This window comes from Nerophis ophidion, linkage group LG14 (assembly GCF_033978795.1).
Source record: "Nerophis ophidion isolate RoL-2023_Sa linkage group LG14, RoL_Noph_v1.0, whole genome shotgun sequence".
In the NCBI taxonomy this organism is placed as follows: Eukaryota; Metazoa; Chordata; class Actinopteri; order Syngnathiformes; family Syngnathidae; genus Nerophis; species Nerophis ophidion.
In genome coordinates, this window is record NC_084624.1 from 3769363 (window position 1) to 3780224 (window position 10862).

Sequence of the window (10862 nt, forward strand, 5' to 3'; positions counted from 1 at the left end):
CCCTTTAATGACTTGGACAAATTTCCCCTCCAATTTTTCATATGTGTGAGCAAACGCCAAAACTCCTTGAGCATTCAGTGGCGCACATGTGAGTGACAGCAGACATGCACACTGTTATGCGCTTATCTTTTTATTCGATTTTGTGCGCGGCCTAGATGTGCCGTGCGCAGAGGACCCGTGAGCAGTGTGCCATTGCACAGGCGCGTAACTTAGAGGGAACGTTGGCTTGGACCGGTCATGCAGCCAATGTCGATTTCCCCATGTCTTGTTTTGCTTAAACCTTTCTTTGACACGCTGCCACTAGAAAAGTCTACAACACACTTGGAAGACGCTTTGACGGTTTGGGTTCAAAAGTCAACTAAAAAGAACAAAAGTGACGACATCCTTCCTCAGTGTAGCGATCACGACTATGTATTTTTCAGCCTCGCACACCTAATTAGTTCTCTTTTTGTTTCAAGTATTAATAAGTCACGTAAAATGATGACTACCTGTAGTGTCACTTCCACCTAGGGCTGGGCGATATATACGATATATACGATATATTGGGGGTTTGTCTTTTTGCGATATAGAAAATTACTATATTAGGGATGCACCGAAATGAAAATTTGTGGCCGAAGCCGAATAAAACTTAAACACTTGGCCGAAGGCCGAAAACCGAATAATGAATGCAGTTTTTCAAAAAAAAATGTATATTGCATAAATAGCCTAGAATAAATATTTAGACATGTTTTTTCAAATAAAGGAATTTTTTATTGAATATTGACTTTTTTAATATTCCAGTAGCCTTTGCTTTTCAAAAAAAGCACAGAGTTTTTCATTTATATTAGGCCTTCAAACAAAAGATGCATTCCAAAAAAAAATAAAGTGCATTAAAGTGGATAAACCCACAACAAATGAATTATTCTCCTTTTGGCAAAAGTCTGCTTAGCCACAGTAGATATGCTAATAATGTAAACAGAAGGCTCAAGTAAATCTCAATAAGTGTGTGCTTGTAACCTCATACACTTATACAGGTAGCCTACACAACAGGCTAATAATGTAAACAGAGGCCCCACTAAATCTCAATAAGTGTGTGCTTGTAACCTCATACACTTATACAGGTAGCCTACACAACAGGCTAATAATGTAAACAGAAGGCTCAAGTAAATCTCAATAAGTGTGTGCTTGTAACCTCATACACTTATACAGGTAGCCTACACAACAGGCTAATAATGTAAACAGAGGCCCCACTAAATCTCAATAAGTGTGTGCTTATAACCTCATACACTTATACAGGTAGCCTACACAACAGGCTAATAATGTAAACAGAGGCCCCACTAAATCTCAATAAGTGTGTGCTTATAACCTCATACACTTATACAGGTAGCCTACACAACAGGCTAATAATGTAAACAGAGGCTCCACTAAATCTCAATAAGTGTGTGCTTGTAACCTCATACACTTATACAGGTACACAACATATCCCAACGTCACTGCACGTTGGTTGATTGCGTCAAAAAATTGCGTCACACGCCACTATTCGGCCTTGTTCTTAACTCATTCCACCGAAGGCTGAATGTGGCTTTTTTTGCCATATTCGTCCGAATATATTCGGTTACCGATTAATCGGTGCACCCCTAGACTATATCGTAATATTCGAGTATACGTTCTCACGCAGGACTTTTAGCTGCGGGCCTACACCTCAGGCTCTCCTCGCTCTGTCCTGTGTCTCCTCCCAGACAAGCAGGCTCACATTCTTACATACGTCACAAACTGTCACGCCCTCGCAGGGCAGAGAGGTAGCGGCGTGGCTAACGTAGCCGTACGAGAGAAAGGTACTGCGAATGTGGTAACAAATGAAGGAATAATTAATTCCCAATAAAAACTGCAGGGTTTCCATCGTCTGGCGGTGGTTCGGCTTCCTGTGGGAATATGTCGAACAGACAACCGTAATTTGTCAAGTGGGGGGGGGGAAGCGTTGCTATAAAAAGTAGCATTACTGCTAATATGTAGCATCATTTGAAAGTCACTCGCTAGACCAGGGGTGTCAAACTCAAATACAGAGTGGGCCAAAATTTTAAATTGAACAAAGCCGCGGGCCAAGGTTGAACAAATTAACCTTTTAATAGGGACCCAAACAAGTTTTGCATTAAATATTGAACAAGCAATGCTTATATAACTTTAGTGACATGCAAAATCCAGTTTCAATTAATAATAATAATAGTAATTAAAAAAATATCAATGGCATATCAAATAAAATTTAAATAAAACTTGTATGCCTTTTTTTCTATTTGTAATCTTCTGAGGTAAATATGAATTTTTTTCCACAGGCTAATAATATATTTGAAAATAAAATAATAATGAATGAACCAAACATTCAAGCTTTGAAGTAGCAAAAGAAAATGCATGAACAAAACGTTAATTATTGGTCAGTTTGCTGGAAGTTTCCCGGAAGAGTTAGTGCTGCAAGGGTTTCTGGGTATTTGTTCTGTCGTGATATGGTGCAGATGTTCACCAGAAATGTGTTTGTCATTCTTGTTTGGTGTGGGTTCACAGTGTGGTGCATATTTGTAAAAGTGCTAAAGTTGTTTATACGCCCACCCTCAGTGTGACCTGTATGGTTGTTGACCAAGTATGCATTGCATTCACTCGTGCGTGCGTGCGTGTGTGTGTGTGTGTATGTGTATGTGTATGTGTGTGTTTGTGTGTGTGTGTGTGTGTGTGTGTGTGTGTAAAAGCCACAAATATTATGTGACACGCTGTTAGTATGGAGGAAAAGCGGACGTGACGACAGGTTGTAGAGAACGCTAAAGGCAGTGCCTTAAATGCACGCCCCCAATATAGTTGTCCAGGTGGAAATCGGTAGAAATTTGTGAGAATGGTTGCCCCGGGAGATTTTCGGGAAGGGCACTGAACTTCGGGAGTCTACCGGGATAATTAGGAGGGTTGGCAAGTATGAGTATTAGCGGTGAATGCGGTGTTACAGCGGCACCGACACTGTATAACACCGGCGGGGCAGCTCTAATGCTAAATTGATATCGCCTCAAGGGCCAAATTAAATTACACGGCGGGCCAGATTTGGCCCGCGGGCCAGAGTTTGAGACCCATGCTCTAGACAATGAAGATAATTTCATAACCTTAGTAACATACCACATAGTGAAGGACGAATACTATTTGATTTCCTATTATGCAGCTCATTTTTATTTGACACTTAAAATGTCCCTGACAATCTTTCAATTTATGCTTTGGAAATGACTTGAATGTTTGTGCCACTGCTTAATAACTTTAATAAATACACTTTTGGTCAAGTGACTTAGTTGTGATTTCCTTCTCTGCATGAAAATTTAAAAGTAGCATATATTAATGCAGTATGAAGAAGAATGTTTTAATGTAGACACATAGAATCATCATACTGCTGTGATTATATGTATCAAGTGTTCATTCAAGGCCAAGGCAAAATATCGTAATATATATCGTATATCGCGATATGGCCTAAAAATATCGTGATATTAAAAAAGGCAATATCGCCCAGCCCTAATTCCGCCTAAGTCTATTTCTTTAGATTTTGTTATGTTATTGTGTTGCGTGGGAAAGAAGCGACTATGATTATGTGCACATTGCAGGTCAATTCCTATTTGTCTGCTCAATTTTGACATTTATCTGATTGTTGAACATATATCTTTATTTTTTTTAAATTCAGACCGATGTGTCGTAAATTGCTCACAACTCTTGACTTTGACTCCTCACTCACGCACTTCTCAGAGCAGGACATAAAATATAGTTTTACCAATCTTTTTAATACCATGATAACAATATACATCACAATATTGTATTTTTGGTGTGCCAAATTAAATGATGTGCTGGACCACACCTAAATGATAAAGGTAAACAGTCCAGTTTTGAGGTAACGTTAGTATTTTGTCGTATTACCACACTGTCTCACTACTGTTCTTCATGTCGTGTCTTCAAATAATAGAAAAAAAAATTGGGTTCCAGTTGCTAGCAACATTTTTTTTGCATGTTTTGGAGATTAGCCCACCTTTGTTTGGTTGGTGCCTACATGTGTTAATACAAACCAACGGCAAACAATGATGTTGTTCTTCCCTCCTTTTGGTACCAGTTCCTCTTTGGGTTTTGTTGGTTTAGCCTACATTGTGCTTCCCGTCCCTGCTACAATGTTGACATCCTTGCTTCTGCCGGTGCTCTCCCTCTCATGAATGTATGAGCACCGTAAAATTCATTGAAATGATGTTAGATGCTACCACAAATAAAAGAGCACTGCCACAGTTGTATCAGACGCAACCCCGACGTTAAAATTATGATGCAAACAATAGAGAATTATATTGCTCAATAGACCTCTTTATGTCGCACTACAATATTTATCATAATATTGCACAGTCTTTTACAAATGTAGCACAAAGAAGTTGTTTCAACACAAACCTTTTTCAACTTCCTATGCCACAAGTGTCAATCTCAAGGCCTGGGGGGGGCCATATCTGGCCTGCCACATCGTTTTATGTGGCCCGTGAAAGTCTGGGAATAATGTGCGTCAAATGACTTAATCTCACTTACTAAATGTGTTCGTACTTTCAATTTTGACAGAACATAGATAGATAGATAGATAGATAGAGATAGGAGAGTCCCTTCAGGAAAATAAAAATTCCAGCAGCAGTGTACAGAGTTGAGATCAATTTAAATAAAAGTAAAAAGTAAATAATGGGGGTTTAAATGGAAACAAAATAGAGAAATATTACAATAAGAATAAAAACTAAAAAGCAACAATGGGAATAAAAATATAACAGTAAAATATGACTATAATAAGACAAAGTAGGCAGTAGTGACCATGTTATGAAAACGTATTGCACTGTTATTGTTTTGCATCCCCTGTCATCCTAGTACCACCCGCCCCAGAGAGGAGTTGTACAGTCTAATGGCGTGTGGGACAAAGGAGTTCTTGAGTCTAATAGTCCTGCACTTGGGATGAAGCAGTCTAGCACTGAACAGGCTCCTCTGGCTACTGATAACGCTATGCAGAGGGTGACTGGCATCATCCAGGATGCTCACTAGTTTGTCAACAGTCCTCTTCTCTGCCACCCTCACCAGTGTGTTCAGTTTCATTCCCATTGTAGAACCGGCCCGCCTGATCAGTTTCTCAAGTCTGGAGCTGTCCTTCTTAGATGTACTGCCCCCCCAGCACACTACCATGTAGAACAGAACACTGGCAACCATAGACTGGTAGTACATCCACAGGAGTTTTTTGCAGATGTTGAAGGAGATGCAGTACATGTGCATGTACTGCATCTAATTGAAACTTTATTTGATCATGCAACAAATTAAATCATTTATTCCAAACATTTTTTTGTTGGAATACAAACAAATATCTGCTTTTCACCCTGATTTTTGATTTCAAAGCAAGTTATCTATCAATTTGTGTAGCATGAGGCATTTCTACAGCTCTAATTGCTTCTGTCTATTTGTGGTATTCTAACGTCTGCAAATGATTGTCGTCAAGTTGTTTCCCAGGCGCCAAAGTGACCTTACTTATAAAACATGGACTTAAAGCCAGCGCGCTTGTACGTTCATTAATTATCACAGAAGCTGTTGCAAAAACTAGTTAATTACGGAGCGGGGAAGCATCTTCCACTTGAACCAAGCCGATTAATTTCGTCATTTTGCAGCGCAGATCTAATGAGTGGGCATAATTTGTTGAGTTGTTTTTTGTGTCTCAGGCTGACTGCTCTGTTTGCTCCCCCCCCCACCCTTTCCTGTTTTACGCATGGACAAATCACATTAGTTGTCTCAGCAGGAGTTGTCCGCCGTGTGTGAATAACAATGTGCACGCGGCGGCCGCCCATATTGTCCGTGGTGATTTTAATGATGGAGTAATCCTAAAATGTATTTGTTGGCAGGGCAGAGCTCGACCGGTTCAGTCAAGGCAAGAACAAGGTTAGATGTCGTTCTGGGACAAGTGTTATGAAATGCGTTTGGACAGAGGTCACTTCTGCTGGGGTTCATTTGGATGAACTCCGTCATGCCCGCGACGTTAATTGATGCAACTCTTGATGCAATAGTCCTCTTTCTGTTAGCCACAGTGAGGACATGGCTGTAATCACCGCTCACGGAGTGCAAATTTATCATGACCTCCACCGCCACACTAGTTATTGTCCTGATTTATTAGCACTCTCCATTTTTACATATAAAATATAATTTTAATTTCTATCTAGCCGGGGTGTCAAACTCATTTTTATTGAGAGCCACATTGCAATTATCTCTGTTCTCAAAGGCAGCTTGTAACAGTGAATTAGGGGCTGGGCGATATGGCCTTTTATTAATATCTCGATATTTTTGGGCCATGTCACGATACACAATATATATATTGTGATATTTTGCCTTAGCCTTGAAAGAACACATGATTAAAACAATAACAGCAATATGATGATTCTATGTGTCTACATTAAAACATTCTTGTTCATACTGCATTAATATATGCTACTTTTAAACTTTCATGCAGAGAGGGAAATCACAACTAAGTCAATTTAGCAAAAGTGTATTTATTAAACAGTTATTAAGCAGTGGCACAAACATGCATGTCACTTCAAAACAGAAAGTGCAAGATTGTCAGACACTTTAAAACAAGCTATTAGTGCACTTCTGTGCATGATGTCACTAAGATGACATATCAAACTCTAAATTAAAGTGCACTTTTTGTACAGAACGCCACTACAATAGTTTAAAACTAATAAAGTGCACTTTTGTGCATGATGTCACACAAGATATTTCAATAACTGTCACATAAAAATGAGCTGCATAATAGGAAATCAAATTAGCAGTGCTGGTTCTCTTTGTAGCAATGCTTTTGCCGCTTTTTTAAAAATTTAATTTAATTTTATTTTTTATATTTTTATTTTTTATTTTTCCCTTGGCCTCAGTCTGCACCCCCACTCCAGGGCCTAGGCTAAGACCGATTTTTTAAATTTTATTTTAATCTTCTATTTTTTTCTCCCATCCCCCCCCCCTTGTTTACCTGTATGTAATCTTTTTTTGTAAGGGGCGCTGGAAGCCGGCAGACCCGTCAGCGATCCTGTTCTGTCTCCCTGTAATGTTTGTCTGATCTTGAATGGGATTGTGCTGAAAATTGTAATTTTCCTGAAGGAACTCTCCTGACGCAATAAATAAAGTACTATCTAATCTAATCTAATCTATCTTGAAGCTAAACCACCGCCAGACGATGCACCCCGTGCTGTTTTTCTTGGGAATTAATTCTTCCTTCATTTGTGACCAGATTCGCGCCTTCTTTCTCTCATATTACCACTCGCAACACACCGTTAGCGTCACGGCTAACGTTACCCATGTATCTACCTCTCTGCTCGGGGAGGGCGTGTGAAGTTGCACGTGTGACTTATGTAAGAAGGTGCACTTGTTTATGTCTTTGTGAGAAGGAGGGACAAGAAAGAGTGGGAAACGCATGCAGTTTAATGCCCGCAGCTAAAAGCAACTGTGTGAGAACTTGTACACAAATATCACGATACTGTCATTTTCTGTATCAGACAGAGACAAACCCGCGATATATCGCCCAGCCCTCCAGTGAATATATATTAGTAAAAATATCTAATACCCTTGTGACACAAGTTGCATAGGCAACATATTTTGATTATATTTTACAGAAGGATTGATGGATAATCGAGCAGATATTGAGGTATTAATTTTTGGTAACCCAAAAAATGCTTAGAGCATCTTGTTGCATGATCAGATGATATTAAACTGTGGAACATATGTGTCAAAGTTGAAAGAAAAAATTAATTTAGCCAGAAAGTTCAGTATTATTTCCAGCCTTTCGCAGGCCACATTAAACGATGCGGCGGGCCGCCATGTGAACTGACCAGATCTGGCCCCCGGGCCTTGAGTTTGACGCTTATGATCTAAAGCAGGGGTCTGCAACCTTTTTGAAAGCAAGAGCTACTTCTTGGGTACTGATTAATGCCAAGGGCTACCAGTTTGATACACACTTAAATAAATTGTCAGAAATAGCCAATTTGCTCAATTTACCTTTAACTCTATGTTATTATTAATAATTAATGATATTTATCTTTGTGGAAACACTGATCATCTTAATGATTCCTCACAATAAATATATATTTTTGATGAGATGTTTTAATTAGGTTAAAATCCAATCTGCACTTTGTTAGAATATATAACAAATTGGACCAAACTATATTTCTAAGAAAGACAAATCATTATTTCTTCTAGATTTTCCAGAACAACAATTTTAAAAGAAATTCAAAATACTTTGAAATAAGATTTAAATTAGATTCTACAGATTTTCCAGATTTGCCAGATTTGGAATTTTATTCATAAGTTTGAAGAAATATTTCACAAATATTCTTTGTCGAAAAAACAGAAGCTAAAATGAAGAATTAAATTAAAATGTATTTATTATTCTTTACAAAAAAAAAAAAAATACTTGAACATTGATTTAAATTGTCAGGAAAGAAGAGGAAGGAATTTAAAAGGTAAAAAGGTATATGTGTTTAAAAATCCTAAAATTATTTATAAGGTTGTATTTTTTCTCTAAAATTGTCTTTCTGAAAGTTATAAGAAGCAAAGTAAAAAAAATAAATGAATTTATTTAAACAAGTGAAGACCAAGTCTTTAAAATATTTTCTTGGATTTTCAAATTCTATTTGAGTTTTGTCTCTCTTAGAATTAAAAATGTCACGCAAAGCGAGACCAGCTTGCTAGTAAATAAATAAAATTAAGAAATCGAGGCAGCTCACTGGTAAGTGCTGCTATTTGAGCTATTTTTAGAACAGTCCAGCGGGCGACCCATCTGGTCCTTACGGGTGACCTGGTGCCCGTAGGCACCTTGTTGGTGACCCCTGGTCTAAAGGTACCTGGAGGATGGAGGTGGACACCATGCAGGCAAAGTTAGTCACATGTTGTCTGTTTACTGTCCAGCCTCATATCATTGTGTTTACTGTTTGCCGTTTAAACTTCCAGCATTAACATGCTCATCTCTTCCATCGAATCCTTGATGTCTTGATTTGAGTGGCAAAAAACAGCAACACTTTTGTTTAAGAGAGCTGTTGACTTATCTGCACTCACATCTCCTATGTCTGGGATCAAGCAGTGTTTCCTGGTATTTTGTGAATCACGAAGCAAGCACCGGAAAGAAACACAAATGAACTGAATGCACGCATTTTAGACACTGTTCAACCTGACCTTGTAGTTTCCTGTGGCAAGCTTTGTTTGGAATATTTGTGTATCTCGCACCTGGGAGAAGTGGTGTAGCCCTGAGCGTGTCTGGTGTTGCTAAGCTACAATAGCGGCTGAAATCAATACCATGGTGCGAGCCGCAAACTGACACACACTGGAATGTTCACATGTCAGGATGCTGCGTCATCTTTTATCTTTAGCTTAGCCTGCTTTAGTCTGTCATATTTTTTTCCAAACGGCACAGATTAATTTAATTGGCCATCCTTGTAAAAAGTTGTAAAGGGTAGGGATGCACTAATCTGTAAAGGCCGATTTACATGAAAAAGTATGTGATCGGCTATTACCGATTAATGCCTTTCGATGCCAATTACAAAAGCCGATCCAGGCTGACATTTATTAGGCTGACAGGCGGCTAGCGACGAACTATGTATGTCGATACCCCGTGTGAAGCTGCTTCGCTATATTTATAATGATCACTGCTAATAAAGCAATTAAAGTACATTTTTACTACCTGAATGATTATTATGACTTGGGTAAGAGCAAACATGAGCAGGCATGTTAAAGGGGAACATTATCACAATTTCAAAAGGGTTAAAAACAATAAAAATCAGTTCCCAGTGGCTTGTTGTATTTTTTGAAGTTTTTTTCAAAATTTTACCTGTCTCGGAATATCCCTAAATAAAGCTTTAAAGTGCCTTATTTTCGCTCTCTGCGAAGACACTGGCCATTTCCCTGTGACGTCACACAGTGCTGCCAATGTAAACAAACAATGGGAACACCACAGCAAGATATAGTGACATTAGCTCGGATTCAAACTCGGATTTCAGCGATTTACGCAATTCAACAGATTACGCATGTATTGAAACAGATGGTTGGAGTATGAAAATATTGAAGAAGAAACTGAAGCTATTGAGCGAATAGCTATTGACGCTATTCATAGCCATAGCATGGCCGAATAGCTGCGTTAGCATCGCCGGTAAAATGTGCGGACCAAACGATCAGGACTTTGGCATCTTTTGACACTGGAGCAACTTAAATCCGTCGATTGGTAAGTGTTTGTTTCGCATTAAATGTGGGTGGAAGGAAACGTAATATAGTTGCAAATGCATCTACAGGTTATCCATACATCTCTGTGCCATGTCTGCTTTAGCACCGCCGGTAAATAGCATGTTAGCATCGATTAGCATAGCATGTTAGCATCGATTAGCTGGCAGTCAACATCAACAAAACTCACCTTTGTGATTTCGTTGACTATCGTTGCAAATGCATCTGCAAGTTATCCATACATCTCTGTGCCATGTCTGCCTTAGCATCGCCGGTAAAATGTGGAGACACATTCAATGGGGGTCTGGCGGCAGACACTTTGGCATCTTCGGGCCAGTGGTGCAACTTGAATCCCTCCCTGTTAGTGTTGTTACACACCGTCGAGGCATGTCTCCAAGGTTCCAAAAAATAGTCAAAAAAACGGAAAATAACAGAGCTGAGACCCGGTGTTTGTAATGTGTTGAAAATGAAAAGGGCGGGTGTGTTACCTCGGCGACGTCATATTCTGACGTCATCGCTTCCAGCGCGATAAACAGAAAGGCGTTTAATTCGCCAAAATTCACCCACTTAGAGTTCGGAAATCGGTTAAAAAAATAGACGGTCTTTTTTCTGCACCATCAAGGTAT